The sequence below is a fragment of the Pan paniscus genome, chromosome 22 (assembly GCF_029289425.2).
Source record: "Pan paniscus chromosome 22, NHGRI_mPanPan1-v2.0_pri, whole genome shotgun sequence".
Classification (NCBI taxonomy): domain Eukaryota; kingdom Metazoa; phylum Chordata; class Mammalia; order Primates; family Hominidae; genus Pan; species Pan paniscus.
The window spans coordinates 13,102,042-13,128,713 of NC_073271.2; the positions used below are offsets into that span (position 1 = coordinate 13,102,042).

At 37.5% G+C, this 26,672-nt stretch overlaps 1 long non-coding RNA gene across 11 annotated transcripts in view; it reads left to right on the forward strand.

Annotated features, from left to right (window-relative positions):
* LOC106634210 (uncharacterized) overlaps positions 1 to 26,672 on the forward strand; it is a 240,570-nt gene that overhangs the window by 195,655 nt on the left and 18,243 nt on the right. For 6 of the 11 annotated variants that reach the window (XR_010111143.1, XR_010111135.1, XR_004668395.3 and 3 more), the window contains one exon: positions 1 to 26,395. This is a non-coding gene — a long non-coding RNA (uncharacterized LOC106634210). The remainder of the gene's footprint in view (positions 26,396 to 26,672) is intronic. The other 5 variants (XR_010111137.1, XR_010111139.1, XR_010111138.1 and 2 more) reach the window with 5 other exon arrangements.

The window sequence follows — 26,672 nt, forward strand, 5'->3', positions numbered from 1 at the left end:
ATGACAAGAGCACCTCAAAGGCAGCAGCCTCAAGGAGCAGCCATGGCCCCAGACTTGTCGCACGGATGCAGAAAACTTAATGGAGGAGGCTGAGGTCAGAATGGGAAGAGTTTTTAAAGAATAAAAAGAGGAGCTAATATGTGAGGAACTGATTGCTGTGCATTATTTTCCACTGAACAGACCTTCTTTTAACTTCTAATCTCAAGCACATAGCAGCTGTTGTTTTCATATTAAAGATCAGTAAGTGTTTGTTGAATGAATGTATAAATTCTTCCCCAATCTCTGTTCCATGTAATAAGAACTAAGTTAGCATTCAATTATAAAGAGGACTTAGAAAGTCTGCAGACATTTTTGATCAAAAATCCTTTTAACTGTCTTCTTATGGTTCCCGGTAACACCTAAGCCCAAAAAACTCAGGTCATTTCTTGCCTGTACTGTTGCAATAGCCTCATAATAACTAGTCTTCTCCTTTATCAACCACAGTCGTCTCCACTACACAAAGAAGAGAGGGTGCTAATCTAAAGTGTAAATTATTTTAAATCAGCACCCTTCTTGTAATTTCCCAGTGGTTTTTCCTGTCATAAGAATAACATGCAAAATTCCTTGCTTGCAAAGCCAGGTATGACCTTGCCCCGTCTACCTTACTGGCATCGTCTCTCATGACTCTTCCCCTTTTTCACTCTCCATCTCGCCTTTTCCCAACCATGCCTGCTAGTGAGCCTTAGCCCTTGTGTTTTCTCTGCCAGGGATGCATGACTGGCTTCTTTACTTTATTCTGATCTCTCTGCTCAAATGTCATCTTTTTAGAGATAGCTTTCCTAAACATCTTTAAAAGTACCCCATGAACTGTGAAACACCTTTCCTGCTTTAAGTTTTCTTCATAGTACTTATCACTTCCTGATATTATGTTAGACAACAAGCAAATAAGTATATGCTGTTCCCACTAAAATATAAGCTCCATTTGAACAGGAGCCTTGATTATTCCTGAGTATACCCCTAGTGCCCAGAACCTAGTAGGGCTTTAATAAATATTAGATTCATTTGTTGAATGAAAAAATGAATGAATAATTGAATAAAGATATCCAGGTAGAGTATCCGGGCAGCCCAACCTATGTGAAGCCAGTACAAGAATGTTTCTGTGACATAGTGAATGCAATTATTCCTCTAAATGATGAACTTGCATGAGTACACAAGGATAAAATTAAGCACGTAGTTTAGATTTCTGCAAGTCTCTTCCTCAGATTGAGGAAAAACAAAGAAATTGAGCTTATTCTCACCTCATTCTTACATGAACTAAATCCAGAATAAAGCATCATTTATATACCAAGCACATCCCTACCTCAGCCACTCATGGAATACTTTATCTGTAAAGGGACAGATAGTAAATATTTTTGGCTTTGGGGACCGTAGAGTCTGTGTCCCCGCTACTCAGCACTTCTGTTGAGGTGTGGAATCAGCCCTAGACAACACATAAACAAATGGGTGTGGCTGTGTTCCAATCAAATGTTATTTATAAAACTAGGAAATCAGCAGATTTAGTCCACAGGCTGTAGTTTGCTGACCCTTCAATTAGAGTCTTCCCCAAATCCTCTTCCCAAGTTATTGAAAGAATGCCCATAGGACCATAGCTCCCTCACCTGGTTCTTTCAAGAAATGAGACAAATTCAGGGATGGTTGGAGGGTGGAACGCCTACCTGTGACATGACTATTGAGCCTGATTTCTTTCCTTTTATCTCTTTAAAGTGAGTCAGGTCTTAACTTTAAACTGTCTCTAAAGTGGCAATAACTGGGCCATGTCAAATACTCCCAATGACAAAATTTCTTCTTGGAGAATGAATGAGGGTTGCATACAGTGGTGTGTTGGTAAATGTTTAGCAACTGGCTCTCTTACTGATTTCTGTAGTGTAAATTCTGCCATCCTGGCCATCTGAAACTACCAATATGAATGATGTCACTTGATGTAGAGTTGGGAAAAGACAGTCTCTTGAATAAGTATGAGCTGGTTCCAGCCCACTGCTGAACACATATTTAAAAGCTACAATAGCTCTGCTCACTGCCATTGCAGAGTCTGGAGGAAAGAGTAGTGGGCTTGATAGGAGTAATTGGCTGGATAATCTTTTGCAATGCCAATAAATAATGAAAAAGTATATAAATATAATGCTGTATAGAAAGCTCTCAAGTTCAGTGTTTGGTTAAAATACATACTCAGTAAATGGTAGCTATTATCGTCTTAGTTTAAGTTATTGCAAGCATTAAAATTAAATGTTTAGCTACAGACTCAATCCCATTTTAATGTCATTGTGTTAATAAGGCCTCTTAACATTGAAGCAACAAAGATAAAGGAATTTTTTTGTAGCTATTCACGATTCTGCCCAGCTCAAGGTAAAGATAGCAACAAAATACTCCAACCAGAATAAAAGAAGTCTCCACTTGACTGCAGCTCTTCACAACACTTCACAAGGGTCAAGCTGTGTTAGTTTCCTTCAGTGTTAAACACAATGCGTCTTAAGAGAATAGTTCAATTATTGATTGAATAGTAGGTTCAAGTTGACTATAATCCCAACGAATACACTCTAAGACCAGGGATGGGCCGACAGAAGGGTAAAGTTTTCCACTCAAGTCTCGAGGCAAACACTCAGATAGAAGTAGTAATATGGATGCCTTCTATTATTTGGTCACATACAATACTGTTCCAGCCCAGTTGTGCAAAACTGTTGAAATAAAAGGCAAAAATATTGACAACAGTTTGGGTAACTGGATTCCAAAATGGGCATCCATCTAAGAGAAATTAATGAAAAAAAAAAGCATATGGACCTTGAAATACATTAATACACAGTTTAGGTTTAAACACTCAGTTTTTGTTAGAAAAGACTAACCTATGCTGTTTTGAACACTACAAAAGTGCTTTCTGAACCATTTACTCTCCAACCTCCTCCACCCATTCCGCTCCATCTATAACGCTTTCTGCACATCTGTAAAAGGTATGACTTAGTGTTTGGTCTGTGAAATAAGGTTAAAAAGGAAGCGTTTCTTTTTACATTCTAGCTAATGTTGATATTTTTCTCATGCTTCTATTAGCACATAATTCAGATACATTAGTTTTGAAGTTTTGAATCTTCTCTGCTTCTTGAGGGCTCTCTGTTCTAGATCAACATTATCTGTGGAACACCAGCCAAGTCCTGGGCAGAACCCTCTCCGTTGTCCAAATATTACTGAATCAGTTGAGTTTTCTCTGTTGTCAATGAATTATTCCACACGTTTCTTTGCTACATTTTTTTTGGCTTTCTGTTCACAGTAAATGATAGCCTTTGTTTTTAAAAACTTCTATTATGAAAATTCCAAATATATGCAAATTAGAGAGAATAGCATAATGAACCTCTATGTGCTTATCACACATATAGGTTCAACTAATTAAATTATATCAATTTATGGCCAATCTGGTTTCATTTATAACATCATTCGCTCATTCCTAACTCCCTGGATTATTTGATTGACATGTTTCTAAAGTTCCTTTTAATCTGTAGGTTCCCCCTCTCATTTAATCTTTTGCAACTTATTCATTGATGAAACTGGGTTATTTGTCCTTTATTGTTTCTCTCATTCTGAAATATGCTGTAATGTCATTAACCATATTCTTCTTTCCTGTATTTTCTGTAAGCTTTGAGCTAGGCAGAAATATTTTAATCAGATTCCTTTTTTTTTTCTTTTAGCAAGATTTCTTCATAAATAATATTGTATGTGTTCATGAAAATAGAAATAAAAATAGAAATAGAGAAGAAATAACAGAAAAAGGACAGAAATTGTTAAAATTTTTTTATGAAAACAGATAGATAGTAAATAACATTGTAACAAATCCCAACAGAACATAGAGAACCTGACTTTATTGACGTTAGTGGGAGGAGGTTTGTGATTTTAAAACTATATATTATGGTTATGTCATCTAAAAATCAAATATTCAAGCACGTATATTAAAATTAGTCATCATTACATTTTTCCAAAATAAAAAATAAAAGTAAACCAACATTAACCATCAGTGATTCCATCAACTGAGCAAGTTTGAGTAGCATTACCCTAGTGAATATCAGACTATCGATTATTCTATTCATGTACCTGAAATTGGATAACAGTATGAAGAATTTCCTGAACAAATACAAGATACATATTTAGACCTTCTCCAATCTAGAGGAATACTTGCTTCTTGTCAGAATGAAGAATGAGGAGTATTGTTTTAGAACTGGACTTCTTTGATGACCCTTAAGTAAACCAATATGGACCAGATAACAGAAGCATTTCAAAGCATCAGAATTTGGGGGGATTCTTGTGGTGGAGCACAATGAGGCATTCCAGCCTACTCTAAGAAAATAGTTCATCCCTGTCAATATCCTGGGAAGCAGAGTTCAGATAAAACTATGAAGACACAATGTAAAATGTCAGTTGTCTTTGCAAAACATAAGTATATGTGTATTCTTGGGAATGGGGGGAAGTATGTAATTATTTGTGGCTTTTCAAAAATGAATGGCTTTTGAAAAGCCACCTCTGTAGTGCCTTTTTGATTCCTCTTACGAAAAAAACAAACCTGGAAAAATTAGTAGTCTTTAATTTACAGTTAGTTAGCACATTATGACAGAACTTTAATCCCATATCTCACTAGGTAGAAATGAAATAATACATTTTCCCATTATATATTGATTGGAGTTAATTAAATATAGTTAGTATTCCATTTACATTGATGCTTTTTGTTCAAATCTATGGTATTATATATAAATGTGCCAATTATTCAGTAAAATATCACTAAAATTAGACCTATATTGTTTTGAAGCTGTTAGAAAATATCTTCTTTGAATTCTGAGAGCTGTATTATATTAGTTTAACTAGTTATCTTGAAATTCTGAAGTTCCTTGAATCTATTTTAATTTTCTATCAGGAATTGGAGAGGTTTTTCCAGAAAAGTGTTACTTAAATGCACCAAATGCAATGTGGGAATTTTGACCCACTTCTTGTATTTCTATTTTCCTGCTGTTTTTGCCCCCAGAGGAAGAATATAAACATTTTGCTTATTGTAACACATTGCTTCATTATGATATATTATTGTTACCATTTTTTTTAAAAAGAATGTTTCTAGGTTTTAATTAAGCTCCTTCACCTAATATGTAATTTTAAAGTTATTATTTCATATAATATCTAACTTGCCACAGTTAGGAACCTGGAGCAGACTGAACCTTTGAACAAAATGATGCCGTTATTATGAAAACAGAAAAGCATAGACCAGGTGTGGTGGCATATGCCTATAATCCTAGCACTTTGGGAGGCTGAGGTGGTTGGATCACTTGAGGTCAGGAGGTCAAGACCAGCCTGGCCAACACAGCAAAACCCCGTCTCTACTAAAACTACAAAAATTAGCCTGAAATGGTGGTGGACACCTGTAGTCCCAGCTACTCTGGAGGCTGAGGCAGGAGAATCGCTTGAACCCGGAGGCAGAGGTTGCAGTGAGCTGAGATTGCACCACTGCACTCCAACCTGGGCGACAGAGTGAGACTCTGTCTCAAATAAATAAATAAATAAATAAATAAATAAATAAATAAATAAATAAAATCATAGCTGTAGGCAACTTCAAGCTTATAATTTTGCAGAGCAATAGCAGTAAGATACTCTGTACAAAGTTAAGTCAAGGATTATTGCACATCTCATATAATGGGATTCTTTTTTTAAAAGTTTTATTTTATTGTAGTAAGAATACTTAGCATGAGATCTACACTCAACAGGTTTTCTAAGTGTACTGTTTATTATCATTGATGATAGGCACAACATTGTACAGCAGATTTCTAGAGTTTATTCATCTTGCTTAACTAAAACTTTATGCCCATTGAATAGTAACTCCCCATTTCCCCTTTCCCCCGCATCTGACAACATGATTACCCTTTGGTTCTACAAATTTGACTATTTTAGATACATCATGTAAGCGGAAGCAGAAAGTGTTTGTCTTTCTTTGACTAGCTTATTTCACTTAGCGTAGTGTCGTCCAGGTCATCAATGTCATCCCACACTGCAGAATTGCCTTTTTTTTTTTTTAATGGCTAAATAGTATTTCATTGTGTATACATTTTTTTATCCATTTCACCTATCGATGGGCATTAAGGGTGTTTCCACATCTTGGCTGTTGTGCATACTCCTGCATTGTGCTATTCATGGGAATGTTAATATCTCTTTGGGATCTTGATTTCAATTCTTTTGGATATATAGCCAAAAATGATATTGCTGGATCATATGGCAACTTTTTTTTTCAATAGTTTTAGGGGTACAGTGGTTTTTGGCTACATGGATGAATTATATGGTGGTGCAGTCTAGGCTTTTAGTGTATCTGTCACCTGAATAGTGTACATCATACCCAATATGTAATTTTTAACCCTCACTCCTCTAGTTTTATTTATATATATAAATACAATTTTTTTGAAATGCAGTTTCTCTCTTGTCGCCCAGGCTGGAGTGCAATGATGCAATCTCAGCTCACTGCAACCTCTGCCTCCCAGGTTCAAGCAATTCTCCTGCCTCGGCCTCCCGAGTAGCTGGGATTACAGGCACCTGCCACCACGCCTGGCTAATTTTTTTGTATTTTTAGTAGAGATCGGATTTCACCAATTTGGCGGGTCTCGACTCCTGGCTGGTCTCGACTCCTGACCTCAGGTGATCCACCTACCTCGGCCTCTCAAAGTGTTGGGGTTACAAGCATGAGCCACCACATCCGGCCTATTTATAATTTTTTGAGGAAACTTCGTACTGTTTCCCATAGCTGCACCATTTTGCATTTCCACCTACAGCATTCAAGAGTTCCAATTTCTCCACATCCTTACCAATACTTGTCTTTTTTTTTTTTTTAATAGCCATCCTGGCAGATGTAAGGTGATATTTCATCACAGTTTTGATTTGCATTTCCCTGATAACTAATGACATTGAACTTTTTTTTATATATCTGCTGGCCACCTGTATGTCTTCTTTGGAGAAACATCTGTTCAAGTTTCTAGTTCATTTTTAAATTGGATTATTTGCTTTTTGCTATTGAGTTGTTTGAGTTCCTTATCTATTTTGAAGCTTAACCCTATATCAAATGGGATTCTTATATTTTTGTTTCATATTTTGTAATATATCAGGTCCATGAAATTAGCTATCTTAAGTTGCTTTTGTGTTGTTTCTTATGACAATTTTCATTAGAATATTAATACAAACGTGAAATGCAGCTTTTACCAACAAATGGGCTAGTTTTTATTGAATCAATAAAACCCATATTTTGATAGTTTTACTCAAGAACCTAAAATTCAGTTGAATATAAAGAAATGGGGTTGTTTGTTTTTTTTCTTGTAAATTTGTTTGAGTTCATTGTAGATTCTGGATATTAGCCCTTTGTCAGATGAGTAGGCTGCGAAAATTTTCTCCCATTTTGTAGGTTGCCTGTTCACTCTGATGGTAGTTTCTTTTGCTGTGCAGAAGCTCTTTAGTTTAATTAGATCCCATTTGTCAATTTTGGCTTTTGTTGCCATTGCTTTTGGTGTTTTAGACATGAAGTCCTTGCCCATGCCTATGTCCTGAATGGTAATGCCTAGGTTTTCTTCTAGGGTATTTATGGTTTTAGGTCTAACGTTTAAGTCTTTAATCCATCTTGAATTAATTTTTGTATAAGGTGGGCGAAGGACATGAACAGACACTTCTCAAAAGAAGACATTTATGCAGCCAAAAAATACATGAAAAAATGCTCACCATCACTGGCCATCAGAGAAATGCAAATCAAAACCACAATGAGATACCATCTCACACCAGTTAGAACGGCAATCATTAAAAAGTCAGGAAACAACAGGTGCTGGAGAGGATGTGGAGAAATAGGAACACTTTTACACTGTTGGTGGGACTGTAAACTAGTTCAACCATTGTGGAAGTCAGTGTGGTGATTCCTCAGGGATCTAGAACTAGAAATACCATTTGACCCAACCATCCCATTACTGGGTATATACCCAAAGGACTATAAATCATGCTGCTATAAAGACACATGCACATGTATGTTTATTGCAGCACTATTCACAATAGCAAAGACTTGGAACCAACCCACATGTCCAACAATGATAGACTGGATTAAGAAAATGTGGCACATATACACCATGGAATACTATGCAGCCATAACAAAGGATGAGTTCATGTCCTTTCTAGGGACATGGATGAAATTGGAAATCATCATTCTCAGTAAACTATCGCAAGGACAAAAAACCAAACACCGCATGTTCTCACTCATAAGTGGGAACTGAACAATGAGAACACATGGACACAGGAAGGGGAACATCACACTCTGGGGACTGTTGTGGGGTGGGGGGAGGGGGGAGGGATAGCATTAGGAGATATACCTAATGCTAAATGATGAGTTAATGGGTGCAGCACAGCAGCATGGCACAGGTATACATATGTAACTAACCTGCACATTGTGCACATGTACCCTAAAACTTAAAGTATAATAATAATAAAATTTAAAAAAATTTTAAAAAAAGGCCAACTTGTGAAGCTAAAACCAGCAAAAAAAAAAAAATTGTTATTATTCAAGAGTAAGAAAGAAATAAAGATTTGTTTTTGGATAAACAACAACAACAAAAAAGAAATGGCAATTACTTAGGGAGGCTTGGAAGGTATATTTCAGAAACCAATGTGACAGCACTTACTGATAATTACAGTGTAAAAAAAAGTTTCTGTTTTGAATGTTCATGTAAATTTGCATTAAATTTAATTGTTGTCAAATGTGTAGTTTATGTTCTAGTGTGACAATTTTTAATTTTGTTTATATTCATTTATGATTCATTTGAAAGGGTTTTTGTGTAAATTGATTGATTTGTAACAAAATGCCAATTCTCATGGTAGATTATTAAAATTCTGTGTTAGTGATAGAGCTGCTTTTTATAAAAAGGATACTTTCCATTAACATTTGAAAGTAAGTATTCCTCACTTTATCCTGATAATGATAATGACAAAAACTTGTATGGGAGGATGTGAGCCAACACTACACAACTTCTAATGTTTTGTCTTAGAGTACTTCAATTTTCTATCTTGTAAACTTACATTTGTCCAGCTAATTGAATTACATTAAGTGATCTGATATTTTTAAGCAAAACAAAATAACAGATCTTTGTAAGAGCCAAATCAAAGACTTTGGCCTATTATACATGTAAGCTAGGCTTTATTTGTTGTCATTTTAAAGAAATAGTAATGGTGACCAAAAAATAGCAGAATATTTTTTTGTGGGGGGGTGGGGGTGGAGTCTAATTTTTTATATTTTTAGTGGAGACGGGGTTTCACCATGTTAGCCAGGATGGTCTCGATCGCCTGACCTCATGATCTGCCCAACTTGGCCTCCCAAAGTGCTGGGATTACAGGCGTGAGCCACTGCACTTGGCCAAAATAGCAGAATTTTTTTTTTCTTTTTTTTAAAGACAGAGTCTCGCTCTTTTGCCCAGGCTGGAGTGCAGTGGTTTGATCTCAGCTCACTGCAGCCTGCGCCTCTCGGTTCAAGCAACTATCCTGCTTCAGCCTCCCAAGTAGCTGGGACTACAGGCATGCACCACCGCACCCAGCTAATTTTTGTATTTTTGTTTGTTTTTTTTTTTTTTCTTGAGACAGGGTCTCCCTCTGTCACCCAGGCTGGAGTGCAGTGGCGCAATCTCCGCTCACTGCAAGCTCTGCCTCCCGGGTTCACGCCATTCTCCTGCCTCAGCCTCCTGAGTAGCTGGGATTACAGGTGCCCGCCACCACGCCTGGCTAATTTTTTGTATTTTTAGTAGAGACGGAGTTTTGCCGTGTTAGCCAGGATGGTCTCGATCTCCTGACCTTGTGATCCGCCCACCTCAGCCTCCCAAAGTGCTGAGATTACAGGCGTGAGCCACCTTGCCCGGCCAAAATAGCAGAATCTTAAGAGTTAGAAGACACTGTTAAAATCACCCACCCTCTCTTAGGCTGAAATTCCTAAGCAATACATCTCTCTGGCTTATAGCATTTTAATTAAGGAATTAACATTGTCTAAGGTAAGGAAGTTACTACTTTCGTAGGCAACTAATTTTTTGCATAACTTATTTGCATAAGTCTAATTTTTAGGAAGTTCTTTTTCTTATTTGAACCAAATTTTATCTCTGGACTAATACCAAATATGTCTATATGACAGCACTTTGAATATTGGAGGTCTGTTTTCATGCCCTTCTCCCCAGACAAACCTTTAATTTGTTACAATAAATTTTTAAGGATCTCTGGAATTACGGCATTATTGTTATGCATCTACATGGACTTATGATAAAGTTTTCCAGACCACGAAGTCTGCCCAAAATTTTGGAGTTTAACTTAACGAAATTAGAATCCAGCTACAAAGTTAAAGAGAAGACCACCTTTACTTCTGACACCCAACCACAAGTTCCATATTGCCCCAAACCACCTTCAGATTCCATAATTTACTAGAAATACAGAACTCACTGAAACTTATTATACTCACAGTTTTATTTATTACAGGGGAATGATTCATAAAATCAGTCAAAGAAAGAGACATATAGTACAGAGTCTGGAAGGGTTCCAAATGGGAGATTTGTGCTGTCTTTAGGATGTATTCCTCTTCTACTACTGATGTGTGATGGTATATTTCTGGCCCATTTTGTGTTGGTATAACAGAATACCACACACTAGATAGTTTATAATGAACAGAAATTGATTTATCACAGTTCTGGAGGCTGGGGAGTCCAAGACCAAGCAACCAGCATCTGGGCCTTCTCAGTGTGTCATCCCGTGGCAGAAGGTGGAAGGGCAAGAGAGGGAGAGAGAGTAAAAGAGGGACAAGAGGGTCAATCTACGCCTTTTATAACAAACTCACCGCCATGATAACAGCATTAATCCATTCACTTTGCCCTCATGGACTAATCGCCTCTCATTAGGCCCTACCACTTAACACTCTGGAATTGGATATTTAACTTTTAAATGCATGCTTTTTGGGGGACGTATTCAAAACACTGCAATACACATGAAGAACTATCAAACAGGGAAGCTCAACTGAGCTTCTGTACTCAAAGATTTTGTTGGAGTTTCAATACATAGGTATGACTGATTGATTAACAATATAGCAAGTTGTCCAAAGAGCCCATGATGAATAAAAAAGACATTCTTATCACCTGGTGAATTTCAAGGGTTTACAGGTTACCTCCAAAGAACCAGATACAAAGACTGGGCCTCTCTTTGAGTGAGGCCAAATTTCTTTCTATGCTGTATCATTTGCTATTTTCTTAGCCCCACATACTCCAATTTCTTCAGTTTATATGAGATACAGTTTCTGAAGTTCAACATGTCTTGGATGTGTTTCTCTAGATAATCTCTAACATTTCAATTTCCTCTTTTGAAATACATACTTCCTATTGCTTGTCTTCAGAAGCTATCTCTAATTTAAAGTATTAGAACCCCACTAGGAAGTGTAAAATAGTACTTTAGGGTCAGCCAACTTGGAGAATCCTGACATTTAACAGCTGTTAAAACTTGGAAACATTAGATGTTCTTTCTGAACTTCCAGTTCATCATAGATAACAGTGTTACAAATAATACCCACTTCATATTTTATGGAGGCTAAATGAGATCATGTGTAAAATTTTTCATGCATCATAGGAGCTTGATAGATATTAGTTATTTTCTGGGACAAATACTGGACAGTCTGAATTTGTGTGTGAAAAGTATCTTAAGCACTGCTTGCTTATCAAGTCTTCTAGACTAGATGTATGCATACATTATTAAAAACATAATTCAATTCAGTTCATTAAATATTGATCTAAGTTCAGCTGAGAAGTGCACAGCATTATGCTAGTGACTGAGAGAGAAGAAGACAGTTTCTGCCTTTCTGGAGTGATAACATTTTCATAAATATCTCTGATGTAAGTAGATTGGAGTAGGTGTTAAATTCAGATACAAAACTAGTACAACAATGGAAGTCCAAGACAGAAAAAAAACATCTGATTGGGGTCATTGGAAGAATGCATCTCCAAGAAGGTAATATGTCCCTGAAGGCCCAGTAGTGAGTAACTTTGAGAATTTCTGAGTGAATTTACTTGGTAAAAAAGTAGATTTAGCAACAAGATATAAATAAATTAATCATGAATATAGAAATAAACTTTAAACAAAATTATAACAGAAATAAGAGCTCTCTAAAATAATTAGCAATGTTAAAAAAACAAAATAATTTTAGCCATGAGTTTAATCTTTGCATGAAAAATATTTTATTGATTTTTATTGGAATGCAAAGAGATTGCTTCTGTGCTTCATGCTTTAAACATCCAGGAAACTTTACCCAAGTCTGAAATTGATTACGTCAGTTTTTGATTTCAAGGAAAATATGTTTAGATTTTATTTGAGGTAGTTTGTTTTGAAAACTATGAAGGAATTAAACATAAATCATTTATTCCTCAATTTATTCAACAAATATTCATTGCATGTATGCTGTGTGCCAGGAACTCTTCCAGGCTCTGGGAAATATGTCTCCAAGAAAGCAGACAATACCCCTGCCCTCTGTGGAAGACTGACAAATATACAAGTGCATATGTATATATAGACTGTCAGATGATGTAAGTATGATGATGAAGAAAATGAAAGCCATGTAATGGGTGATGGAGCAGGGCATAGAAAGGTGTCATTTGCTATTTTATAGAAGTAGATCAGGGAAGACCATGTCATGATAGACATCTGAGCAGAGACCATTCCAGGTGTGGGAGCATGTCAGAGAGGTATCCAGGGGCAACAGTTCCAGGCAGAGAAAACATGAAGAGCAAGGTGCCCAAGGCCAGAGCATGTGTGCTTGGCATTTTCCAGGAGCAGCAAGGAATTTAGTGTGGCTGAAGGAGAATGAGCAAGGGAGAAAGCAGCAGGAGAGTGCACATGAAGCCCTGTGTGCCGTTACGAAGACTCTGCTTTTTTTTTTTTTTTTTTGAGTCGGAGTCTTGCTCTTCCACCCAGGCCGGAGTGCAGTGGCGCGATCTCGGCTCGCTGCAAGCTCCGCCTCCCGGGTTCACGCCATCCTCCTGCCTCAGCCTCCCGAGTAGCTGGGGCTACAGGCGCCCGCCACCGCGCCTGGCTAATTTTTTGCATTTTTTTTAGTAGAGACGGGGTTTCACAGTGTTAGCCAGGATGGTCTCGATCTCCTGACCTCGTGATCCGCCTGCCTCGGCCTCCCAAAGTGCTCACCCTCCCTACCTTTAGCGTCTGCCTCACCTCTTGTCTCTGTGTTCCTCTATACCTGTGCTGTCTTGTATGGTCACCACTAGCCACATGTGTCTACTGAGAACTTGGAATGGGGTTAGCCCAAATGGACAATATGAGAAAAATGTAAAATATCTCAATACTTTTCGTATTGTTTCATACATTGAAATACAAATATTTTGAATATATTTGATTAAGAAAAATGAATTCCATATTTCTTTTCTTGTAATTAACATTTTTGTTTTGAGATAATTCTAGATTTCCATGCAGTTGTAAGACATAACACAGAGAAATCCTGTGTACCCTTCATCCAGTTTTCCCAATAGCAATATCCTGAAAAATCTTAGTCACAATATTGCTACTAGAATATTGACAATGATACTATCTTATTCATATTTTCCTAATTTTAATTGTACTCATTTGTGTGTGTGTGTTTGTGTAGGTGTTTAGTTCTGTGCAACTTTATCACATGTGTAGGTTGTATCTACCACCACATCAAAATACAGAACTGTTCCTTCATCACAGATTCCTTATAGTTCCCTTTTATAACCACTCTGCCCTCCTTCCTGTGCCCTGTCCCTGCCCAGCCCTGACCCCTGGCAACTACTGGTCTTTTCTCCATTTCTAAATTTTTATCATTTAAAGAATTTTGTGTAAATGAAATCATACAGTATGTAAACTTTTGGGATTGCCTTTTTTTTCCTTAGCATAATTCTCTGAAGATTAATCCAAGTCATTTTAACAGTTCATTCTTCTTTTTTTGCTGAGTAGTATCCCCTGGTAGGGATGTACCACAAATTTTATTTAACTACTTGCCCATTGAAATACCAAGTTGGTTCCTGTTTTTGCTATAATCATTTCTGTACAGGTTTTTGTATAATCATGAATTATATTTGTCTAGTTTAAAGGCTCAAGAGTCCAATTGCTAAATCACATGGTAACGGCATGTTTATTTTATAAGATTGCCCGATTGTTTTCCATGGTGTCTGTACCCATCTGTTGCATTTTGCTCTTTTTCACTGTGGCTATTAGACAATTTAAAATTACGTACATAATTTTTCACATTTGTAATAATTTTTCACATTTCAAAAGAACAGCACCCAGACAGTTCTTGTTCTCAAGAACAGGACTTGAGACAGTCCTGTTCTCCAGTACCAAGCTCTTACCACCTCAGGCTTTCCCAGGTGCCTCGATTTCTAGCTGGAGTGTGTTCTCGTTATCCCCGGACAGATGCACAGACTTCTACAGCACAGTGAGTGGTTAAAAAAAGAATCTAAAACTAAGCAACCTGGGTTTGGATGCTGGGTCTATCCCTTACTGGCTCTGTGATTTGTTAAGGTATTTAATGCCTTTGTTCCTCAGTTTTCTTATCTGTGAACAGGGTGACTGTAGCAGTACTGATGTCTTTAGGTTGGTTTGAGGGTTGAGTGAGTTAGTATATGTGAAATTGGGTCCCATTGAAACCCTTCTAACCCTTTACGCAAGAGTAGGTTTAAATCCTCCTATAGACTTCCATTGCAGTCAATGTCCTTGTTAAAATTGTAATTACATGATTGTATTAGTCTGTTTTCATGCTGCTGATAAAGACATACCCAATACTGGGCAATTTACAGAAGAAAGAGGTTTAATGGATTTACAGTTCCACATGGCTGGGGAGGCCTCACAATCATGGTGGAGGGCAAAAAGGAGCAAGTCACGTCTTACATGGATGGCAACAGGCAAAGAGAGAGCTTGTCCAGGGAAACTCCTGTTTTTAAAACCATCAGATCTCGTGAGACTCATTCACCATCATGAGAACAATGCAGGAAAGACCTGCCCCCATAATTCAATCACCTCCCACCAGGTTCCTCCCACAACACGTGGGAATTGTGGGAGCTGCAATTCAAGATGAGATTTGGGTGGGGACATGGCCAAACCATATCGATGATTGTTTCATATTTTTCTCCACTACTGGAATCTAAATACCTATGAGGCCAGTGACCTCATCTATCTGATTTAGTGCTGTATCCTCATTGCTAGCACAGAACTAGTTAAGAGAAGGCACTTAACATATCACTTAAGAATGAATGAATGAATGAATGAATGAATTTCCTTCAATGTAAACATTTACTATTTACTTAAAGTACTATTTTGTTTAATTTATCCTTTCTTAATGTTTAAAAGATCATGTATTATTCATGTTTCTGTGATTCAGAAGACTAGGCCTCTAAGTTATCTGAACAGTTTTTACATGAAGATCCCATGTATTCTGAAATAAAAATTGTTCCAGTGTAATGACAAAAATCAAATGAAAAAATAATTAGACATATCTATATGATACTATTTGATTGTTAGTTTTGTTTAATGTGTGTGGCTTAAATAATCATTTTATTGTTATACTAGGATTCCCTAAGGTTGACAGAATCCATGTTACTTAACTGCTTCCTTTGGCTTTATGGGCCTTTTGAAGTCTTAGCCCCCAAAGCATCAGTAGGTGATATTGACATTGAAGTACTTCTTTATCTCTCTGCAGATAATTTTATCTCATTATTTCAATTATTTATGGCTTCAATTAGGTAACCTCCATGACATTCTTAGGAAATTCAGAAAAAAACATGGCACAACTTCGATGATTTTCATTTAGCCACTCTCTAAGACCCAAACTGTGTACCAACCATCATGATCAACAGCATATGCTTTTACACACACACACACACACACACACACATGCACACACACACACACATTTTGTTAGTTATCTACCTTTACTTCCTCATCTACTGAGGGCAGTTTCTTTAGTAGAAAGAACACTGACTTATGGTTATTCTGAGCTAGGGTGAGTTAGGCTCTTGCTCTACCATTTTTATTAACTCTGAAGTCTTGAAAAGACCAATTAGCATGTTTCAGCCTTCATTTGCTACATACTGGGAATCATACCTGGAGGAATCACATTGATGACAAAACACAAGAGTCCATTTATAGAACCCTAATAATAAATAGCTCCATATTTGGATAGTACTAGTCCACGTGCTGAATCTCAGGGACATACTTACAGATGTACGTTTCCTCCAATTTCCCCTATATGCCCTCAAAGGCAGGTATCATTGGGCCAATGTTATACATTAAATATGCTGAGTATCAGAAGTGAAATTTAACTTCACACAGTTATGTGACAAGACTGTGCTATAAAACTATGACTAAATCCAAACTGATCCATAGGAGGGTAAAATGTCGGTTTTCTTCATTAAAACTTCTCAGCTCAAATTTATACTAAAGCATATCCAGGAATTTAAAAAAAGGTTTTGATGATATTTGCTTTCTAGTTTAATAAGTTTTAATACTGAATAGGTTAAATTAATACAAAATAACATAAAATGCTAATATTTATTGAGTATTTACTTTGTACCCAGTATGATCTTAAGTAATTTACTGGGATTATTTTATTTTAGTTTAACAATGCAGGTAGCTACTATAATCGTCCCTATTTTACACTTGAGGAAACAGGCTAAGAGAGATTAAATTAGTGGCCCAAGGTCAGAAAGCTCGTAATTATTGAAACCAGGGTATGATTCTGGGTAACGTGAGGGTTCAAGCCTTTACCAGTGATGCATGTTGCCTCTTATTTCATTAATTTAAATTGGTCATTTGGGTTAATCACATAGAAGATGACGTTCCCTTTTGTTTTTGTATGACTTACATTCTTCAACATTTTTCATCCACAGTGTGATAAAATAATATCATGTTCATTCTCTTCTATACCTTTACATTTGTATTTCCCTCTGGCCTTTATAAATAAAACAAACAATTTCAATAGCAAATCCTTGCGTGAAGTGAGTTAATGAATCTGACTCCTCCCATTTTCCTATTGCAACCCAAGGACTTTGAGGTTCATCATAATATCTACCTATAGGCCAGCAATAATTTTCATGATTGGGTAACTCTAGTACTATAGATATGAAAATGTAATACTATATTTTTTAAAAAATTACTTCTATTTTAGTAGATCTCTATATAACTACCTTCTGGAATAACAATATCATGTGGATTATTTTTTCTAATTAAAATATTAAATCCTTATTTAAAGACTGCTGTTCATTTGGCTATTTATTTACACATTACGTGTGAGCCTCTGTTTGGAATTTGTTAGTTTCTATACATCTGCTCCATGAGCTATTTGTATGTGAAAGTTGCTGCTTTATAAGAACATTTGCCTTTACGTGTTGCTATTTTATTATTGCTATATTTAATTGGAATGCCTCTATTGTGTAACCAGAAAGAGTTTTCCAAACTTGGGAATGTTTGCATCACATAGTATAGAGACGTTTATTTATTTATTTAATTTCATTTCCCTAAGATATCAACTTTGATTAATAATTATATACAGGCTTTGTTCTTCTTATCTGGGTGTCAACAGTAATTGGAATCCATATCCATATCCTACCTTGCAATCATGCTGCAAAAGGCCAATAAATTCCCGCTGAGTGTGTTACTTGTTAAATTTAGTGCATTACATTCAGGGTAATGAATAAAAGCAGTGGACCGTTACCGTCTGGCTGGCTGAGGAAGGTTAGAACAGCCAGACTCCCCTGAGGCCTTGAGCCAGCTTAAAAACGGTGACAGGCAGAATCAAGGGAGTCCCCAAGCATCACAGTTCAGTTTGTCTCCCTTAATTTCCTCTTCTGTAGAGACTCAGGCTGTAGGGAGGTGAGGTAATCTTATCCATTAATTCACCACACTTTCATAAAATGCTGCGTGCTCTGGTTTCATTAACAAGCAAATACAGTTTAGATAAATAGTTATGTATTTACATTTGAGTAGGGAAGTGAGAATGCTACTGAATGTAAACAAGTGGCTACACCTTCATGCAGTTCATTTTGCATATCCACATATGTCTATTGTGTATTCATTTGTCTGTATTAAAAATGCACATAGATATTTTTGTGAGTGAATAATCAATAAAGCAAGCCCCGTAGGTATATATGTCTACCTACCTCCATCTCATATTTATTAAATACACATAAGCAGTCACTGAAAAAAGGACTGCAAGATTGCTAAGGCTACTTACAACTGTTTCTTAATAAATAAATACATGCTTCATATAAAAATATTATTTTTAAAACTGTAATGTAAAAATTTCAGATGTATGGTAAATATGCAAATGCAACGATATTAGAAAAAACTGGTCTATATTCTCAGTTTACTGTTTACAGTTGTGAGAACTGAGTGAGAGTCCTTATTCTCCCAGTGTAATAATTATTACACATTATGCTTCCTGCCAAAACTAGCTGACTGCCTTAGTCCTTTGAGCTGTTGTGAATATCAATATCAATTCAAAAGCAACTATTTAATAACAACTTTCTTAAAGAAAGGAAGAAAATATAATTTTATGAAATGACCACTTTTATTATTCTTGAGTGTCTCAGAAAATTTAGTGTAAAGTGTCCTTTGCTATCCAGGATATAACAGCTGGTTCCAGATAACATGGTATGTCTCATTAGAGAGATACTAGATCTAATTATGCAACATATAAGCGAGATCATTATAGAAACATTATCTCGATGAGGTAAGTAAAGTACATGTGAAATCTAACTCTGCTGTTTGAAAGAATTTTTGAAAGCAAATGTAAGGAATTAATGATTACTTAAGTGTATGAAGAAAGCTGTTGCAAACTACTTATGAATCTTTGACATGTAATGAAAAAATATAATAGAATGATAAGTACCCTGATTATTTGTGCTAGAGATAAAAATGAACTTCTGGGCAAATATCTTTTGCTACCGACAAATTTTTTTTCTAAACATAGTAAAAATGAGTGCCTTTTCATAGCATTTCTACTGTGTCAGAAATTCTCAAACTTTAGAGTGTAACTGAAACACAGAGAGGGCTTATTAAAACAAAGATTGCCGGTCTCCAATCTCAGATTCTGTTCAATAAGGCTAGGTAGAGCCAGAAAATTTGCATTTCTAAAATTCCCAACTGGTGTTCATGTTGCTGGCCCAGGTCCACTATTTGAGAACCACTGCACTATGTGAAAATTGCTAAAGAAGACGCTTAACTTACATTATCTTCTTGATTATTTTTCTGTAAGATGCAAGTCCATGGATTCTATTCTGTTAGGCATTTTGCTTTCTTTCCTTTTTATTTTTTAGAGACAAGGACTCACTGTGTTGCCCAGGCTGGTATTGAACTCCTGGGCTCAAGTGGTCTTCTCACTTCAGCCTCCCAAAGTGCTGGGATTACAGGTATGAGCCACCATGCCCAGCTTGCTTGATATTTTTCAGTTAAGCTCTCTATCTACCTTTGAAAATCTAGATTCCCTTACAAATAAATCTATCTTCAAAATATAGTTAAGACTATATGCTGGTCGGGCGCAGGGGCTCATACCTGTAATCGCAGCACTATGGGAGGCTGAAGCTGGCGGATCACTAAGTCAGAAGTTTGAGACCAGCCTGACCAACATGGTGAAACCCCGTTTCTACTAAAAATACAAAAATTATCCAGGTGTGGTGGTGGGCACCTGTAATCCCAGCTACTCAGGAGACTGAGGCAGGAGAATCGCTTGAACCTGGGAGGCAGAGGTTGCAGTGAGCTGAGATCGCGCCACTGCACTCCAGCCTGGGTGACAGGGCGAGACCCCATCTCGACAAAACAGAGAAAAAAAAAAGAGGCTATATGCCAAGCATTAGGCATATTTATAATAGCATATTTATAAACAACAGCACAAATAATAAAATGAATAGATATTACCAGCTTAATAATTGACTTAGCAAGGAAGAGGCCAGGAATAATTAGAGGTTTCAGCTCTACAATGCTAATTTTGCTTACTCTTATCTGTAGACGTTGTCTTTTTCCTAAGAAGACTGAGTTTGTTTACTAAGTTTATTAACTCTGTTCATATCAATTTTAAATTTATCAAAAAGTAGCTACTGGGTCAAATTCTTGATATAGAAAAACGATTATGATCTGTTTTCCAAGTTGATTTTAACTAAGCGATTTGACTAACTCTTGTCTCCATCTTCACAGCAAAACAGAGCGTGACACTCCCAATCATCTGCATGCTGGAAATGAGGAAATGGTTATTGAATGATACAAGTGCTTTTCGATCATTTAGAAAGTTCTGTTTCCCAAGATCTTTTTTTTTTTTTTTTTTTTTTTTGAGACGGTGTCTTGCTCTGTCACCCAGGCTGGAGTGCAGTGGTGCAATCTCGGCTCACCACAACCTCCACCTTCTGTGTTCAACCGATTCTCCTGCCTCAGCCTCCCGAGTGGCTGAGACTACAGGCATGTGCCACCATGCCCGGCTAATTTTTGTATTTTTAGTAGAGACAGGGTTTCACTATGTTGGCCAGGCTGGTCTCAAACTCCTGACCTCGTGATCCACCCGCCTTGGACTCCCAAAGTGCTGGGATTACAGTTGTGAGCCACTGTGCCCGGCCTAGCAAGATCACTTTTTAAGTATCCAGAAAAGCTCTTTCTTATGTTGAATTATGTCCAGAGGCATAACTAGACTGAAGGTTTAGACTCCATTCATTCTCCTATGTTTTTGTTCTTAACTGCATTCTGCAGTCAAATCAGGAGCTTTAGAAAATACTGATGCCTGGCTCTCAACCAGAGAGAACTGAATTGAATTGGTCTGGTGAGTAGACACAGGTCATTAGGATCTTTAAAAAATCTTCTCATGTGATTACAATGTGTAGCTGAGAGTTTGAGACCAATGTTTACCGTTATTTACAGGTGAATTCATTAAAAGAGCTAACAACAATGAAGTTAATGTACGCATCTCACCTCTCAAGAGTATTAACAGGCCAGGCGTGTTGGCTCATACCTGTAATCCCAGCACTTTGGGAGGCCAAGGCGGGCGTATCACCCGAGATAAGTTCAAGACCAGCCTGACCAACATGGTGAAACTCCGTCTCTACTAAAAATACAAAATTAGCCAGGCATGGTGGTGCATCCCTGTAATCCCAGCTACTCGGCGGGCTGAGGCACAAGAATTGCTTGAACCCGGGAGGCAGAGGTTGCGGTGAGCCGAGATCCTGCCATTGTACTCCAGCGTGGGCAACAGGAATGAAACTCTGTCTCAAAAAAATAAATAAATAAAAATAAGTATTAACACATGGGAAATCATAAAGTTTTCATTCTGAGTAGTGTGTCTTTGAATGTTTTGACCACGCAGAGATGGGATTATCATGGTAAAATCCACTCTATGGATTTACCATAATCTTGGTGGTAACGTGTTAACAGAAGCAATATTTATTATGAGAGTTAAAGTTTCATTTGGTTTAGGTTCATATTTTCTTTCTCCTGTCGGTCTGCAATGGCTCCCTAACAGAATTCCAGAGAGCATATGATGTGCTAGACTCTGTGTAGGGGGCAGGAACACAGTGGTAAACCAACGTAAAGGTAAGTTTCTAGAATAATTAGTAATATGTTTAGAATAAATACAAATATGAAAATCATTGGAAAATTAAAAGATTTAAATGTTTAAAAAAGATTTACAAATCAACAATAATTTGATGTTAAAATATAGATTATATTGACAAAAAGTAGAAAGGGAATGTGGATGTGAAGAGAGGGAATAAAAGGAGTATAAAAGGAAAGATGTATTAATATTTTTGTCCTAATTGGGCAGGGAAAACTGTGCTGCTTCATTCTTGGCTTTGATACTAACACAGGTATAAAGTATAAGAAATATATGTAGACATTTTAAGGAGACATACAAAATAAATATAAAATATAAACATTGTGTATAATTATCAAATAACTAGTCAAGAATCATATAATTTAAATAACTAAAATCAAGGTAATAAAAGACAAAGTTAATAACTGTTATTTAAAAAGATTTGTACCCTACAAACAGAAACTATACATTTTTCAAGCATCTATGATTTACCAAAATAGACTAGTATTAGTTAAGAACAAGATAATAAAAATAAATAACAGAAATTTCAGGAATTACATAAGGTCACAACTTAATAATACAAAAAAATAATCTTTTCATAAAAACATTCCCCAAAAATATTAAAAACAAACAACAAATCAATAACAACATTAAAATAAGCAAAACCATTTGCCTAAATAACTGTTGTGACAAAAGGCAAACTAAACCATAATTGTAGGCCATTTAAGAACCTACTAAATTACAGCACCACGTTTCAACACTGACGTATTACCAAAGCTGTTCTTAGAGACAAATTCATAGGCTTTAACAGTCTATTAAAAAGAAGTGTAAAAGAATCATGTCTTTATCACAGGAACTTAACTGGACTACAATAAAGCAAAGATGAAACTTAGAAACAGAAGGAACACAAATTTAATTGCATTAGAGAAATTGGAAAATCAACAAGTAAATCACGGAACTAATATTTTTAAAGAAAAAAATTCTTTACTATTTTAAAAGGAATAAGAAGCAAAAAAATGAAAAAGAATACAACATGCAGAAAATTTTTTAAAAATACTGAGGGTAATATTTAAGAAGGTAATTGCAAATTTCTAGAAGAAATGCTAGCAAATGTAATTTGTATAGGATGTTAAAACAATACTTAATAATGCATTACTACTTTATCTTAGCAATACATAGATGATTTCAATAATCAATTTATAATATTTGACTATATATAGCAGCATTCTATCTCTCCATGTATTCATTCAAGTTTTCTTATAGGACTCATAAATATGTTTTAATAGACTTCTGGCAAGTTTATACTTTTGTGAAAATTAGAAAGATTTTTTTCCATTACATTTTTTACCTGGTTATTGCTGAATTGGAAGAGTCACAAAATTCCACACACACAACTTGGATGTAAACAAAAAATACAGCACACATAATCTGGTCTTTTTCTGAATTCCACGTCCAAAATTTGGCAGAAAAAAAAAAGTGTTCAATCTCCTGTGGATCTACTCTGATCTACTATACTAAAAAATACTTAGTCTTTTTGTGTTGCATTTTTTCCCCCTTCCCCATTATCTCCTCCTAAGCCTTGCCTGGGAATTGCAAGCCCACTAGAGATCCTATTCTGTCACTAAGCAAAATCTGATTTACAATTTTGGCTAAGGAGAGGGAACATATTAAAACATATCAACAATTTTAGAATCAATATTATTAAATTTCATGTAGGTTTTAGAAATGTTTTACTTGTATACTTTAGACTTCATTTTATAAAATTACATTTTTAAAACTTTTTACATTTTTAGGAAATACATGTTAGCTAAAAAACTGTGTTTTGCTCCCTGCTACGTTTGCTTATCCTATCCTTCATTACTCCTTGGATTTTAGTCTAACTGGTCTTGGGACATGCCTCTTCCCCACAAACACCCACCACCATACCACATTGCTGTGACACATTTAGCTTATTAATGTGGTAAGAGTGGAGCTCACTTACAGAATTTTTGCAGACTAGACATTAGGCTACAGGCCTTCACCATGGAGCAGAAAAGTGGTATCTCAAACCTCATCCACAAAGGTTGATCTAGTCCAAGCCCCTCTCCAGGTTCATGTTCATGTACAGCTTTGTTCTTATTGTAACAAGCTACATTTTAGAATAGGCAACGAAGACCATTACCAAGAGCAGTAGGAGGGGCAACCTTCGGCTGTTTGTTTTTCAGGATCTCAACTTGTGAACTTACTCTTCTCTTCACAGAATGGGATAACTGCCTGGCACTCACCAAGCTACACTTGAAGAGGATCAATCCATGTCATCATGTCCCCAATTTCATAGCACCAAGTATTTTGTTTATTCACAAATGCCCTATTATGGACATCTAGCAAACAATGATACCTCAAAAAAGGAGATGTGCATAAATTTTCATGGAATAAGGTATAAAGCCCAACTCTCAATACATACTAATCATAACAGGAGTCTAGGAAATATTCTGAAATAAATGGGAATGCAGAATGTGTCAGGCCTCTGAGCCCAAGCTAAGCCATCATATCCCCTGTGACCTGCACGTACACATCCAGATGGCCGGTTCCTGCCTTAACTGATGACATTCCACCACAAAAGAAATGAAAATGGCCTGTTCTTGCCTTAACTGATGGCATTATCTTGTGAAATTCCTTCTCCTGGCTCATCCTGGCTCAAAAGCTCCGCAACTGAGCATCTTGTGACCCCCACTCTTGCCTGCCAGAGAACAACCGCACTTTTTCCTTTACCTACCCAAATCCTATAAAACAGCCCCACCCCTATCTCCCTTTGCTGACTCTCTTTTTGGACTCAGCCTGCCTGCACCCAGGTGATTAAAATCTTTATTGCTCACACAAAGCCTGTTTGGTGGTCTCTTCACAGGGACACACATGAAATTTGGTGCCATGACTCAGATCCGGGGATCTCCCTTGAGAGATCAATCCCCTGTCCTCCTGCTCTTTGCTCCATGAGAAAGATCCACCTACAACCTCTGGTCCTCAGACCAACCAGCCCAAGGAACATCTCACCAATTTTAAATCCGGTAAGCGGCCTCTTTTTACTCTCTTCTCCAACCTCCCTATCCCTCAACCTCTTTCTCCTTTCAATTTTGGCGCCACACTTCAATCTCTCCCTTCTCTTAATTTCAATTCCTTTCATTTTCTGGTAGAGATAAAGGAGACACGTTTTATCCGTGGACCCAAAACTCCGGTGCTGGTCACGGACTAGGGAAGGCAGCCTTCCCTTAGTGTTTAATCATGGCAGGGACGCCTCTCTGATTATTCACCCAGGTTTCAGAGGTGTCAGGCCATGCAGGGATGCCTGCCTTGGTCCTTCACCCTTAGCGGCAAGTCCCGCTTTTCTGGGGGACGGGCAGGAAACCCGACCTCTTATCTCTGTGCCCCAACCCCTTATTTCCACACCCCGACGCCTTCTCTGCTTTTCTGGAGGGCAAGAACCCCCCACCCCTTCTCTGTGTCTCTACTCTCTTTTCTCTGGAATTGTCTCCTTCACTATGGGCAAGCTTCCACCTTCCATTCCTCCTTCTTCTCCCTTAGCCTGTGTTCTCAAGAACTTAAAACCTTTTCAACTCTCACCTGACCTAAAATCTAAGCTCTTATTTTCTTCTGCAATGCCGCTTGACCCCAATACAAACTTGACAGTAGTTCCAAATAGCCGGAAAATGGCACTTTCAATTTTTCCATCCTACAAGATCTAAATAATTCTTGTTGTAAAATAGGCAAACGGTCTGAGGTGCCTGATGTCCAGGCATCTTTTGCACATCAGTGCCTCCCTAGTCTCTGTTCCCAGTGCAACTCATCCCAAATCTTACTTCTTTCCCTCCCACCTGTCCCCTCAGTCCCAACCCCAAGCATCGCTGACTCTTTCTAATCTTCCTTTTCTACAGACCCATCTGATCTCTCCCCTCCTCGCCAGGCCGAGCTAGGTCCTAATTCTTCCTCAGACTCCACTACTCCACCCTATAATCCTTTTATCACCTCCCCTCCTCACACCCTGTCTGGCTTACAGTTTCTTTCCGCGACTAGCCCTCCCCCACCTGCCCAGCAATTTCCTCTTGAAAAGGTGGCTGGAACTAAAGGCATAGTCAAGGTTAATGCTCCTTTTTCTTTATCCTAAATCAGATAGCATTTAGGCTCTTTTTCATCAAATATAAAAACCCAGCCCAGTTCATGGCTCGTTTGGCAGCAACCCTGAGATGCTTTACAGCCCTAGACCCTAAGAGGTCAAAAGGCTGTCTTATTCTCAATAAACATTTTATTACACAATCTGCTCCCAACATTAAATAAAACTCCAAAAATTCAATTCCGGCCCTCAAACTCCACAACAGGACTTAATTAACCTCGCCTTCAAGGTGTACAATAATAGAAAAAAAGTTGCAATTCCTTGTCTCCACTGTGAGACAAACCCCAGCCACATCTCCAGCACACAAGAACTTCCAAATGCCTAAACCTCAGTGGCCAGGCGTTCCTCCAGAACTGCCTCCCCCAGGACCTTGCTACAAGTGCCAGAAATCTGGCCACCAGGCCAAGGAATGCCCGCAGCCCGGGATTCCTCCTAAGCCGTGTCCCATCTGTGCGGGACCCCATTGGAAATAGGACTGTTCAACTCACCTGGCAGCCACTCCCAGAGCCCCTGGAACTCTGGCCCAAGGCTCTCTGACTGACTCCTTCTCAGATCTTCTCGGCTTAGTGGCTGAAGACTGACGCTGCCCGATCGCCTCGGAAGCCCCATAGACCATCACGGACGCCGAGCTTCAGGTAACTCTCACGGTGGAAGGTAAGCCCGTCCCCTTCTTAATCAATACGGAGGCTACCCACTCCACATTACCCTCTTTTCAAGGGCCTGTTTCCCTTGCCTCCATAACTGTTGTGGGTATTGACGGCCAGGCTTCTAAACCTCTTAAAACTCTCCAACTCTGGTGCCAACTTAGACAATACTCTTTTAAGCACTCCTTTTAGTTATCCCCACCTGCCCAGTTCCCTTATTAGGCCGAGACACTTTAACTAAGTGATCTGCTTCCCTGACTATTCCTGG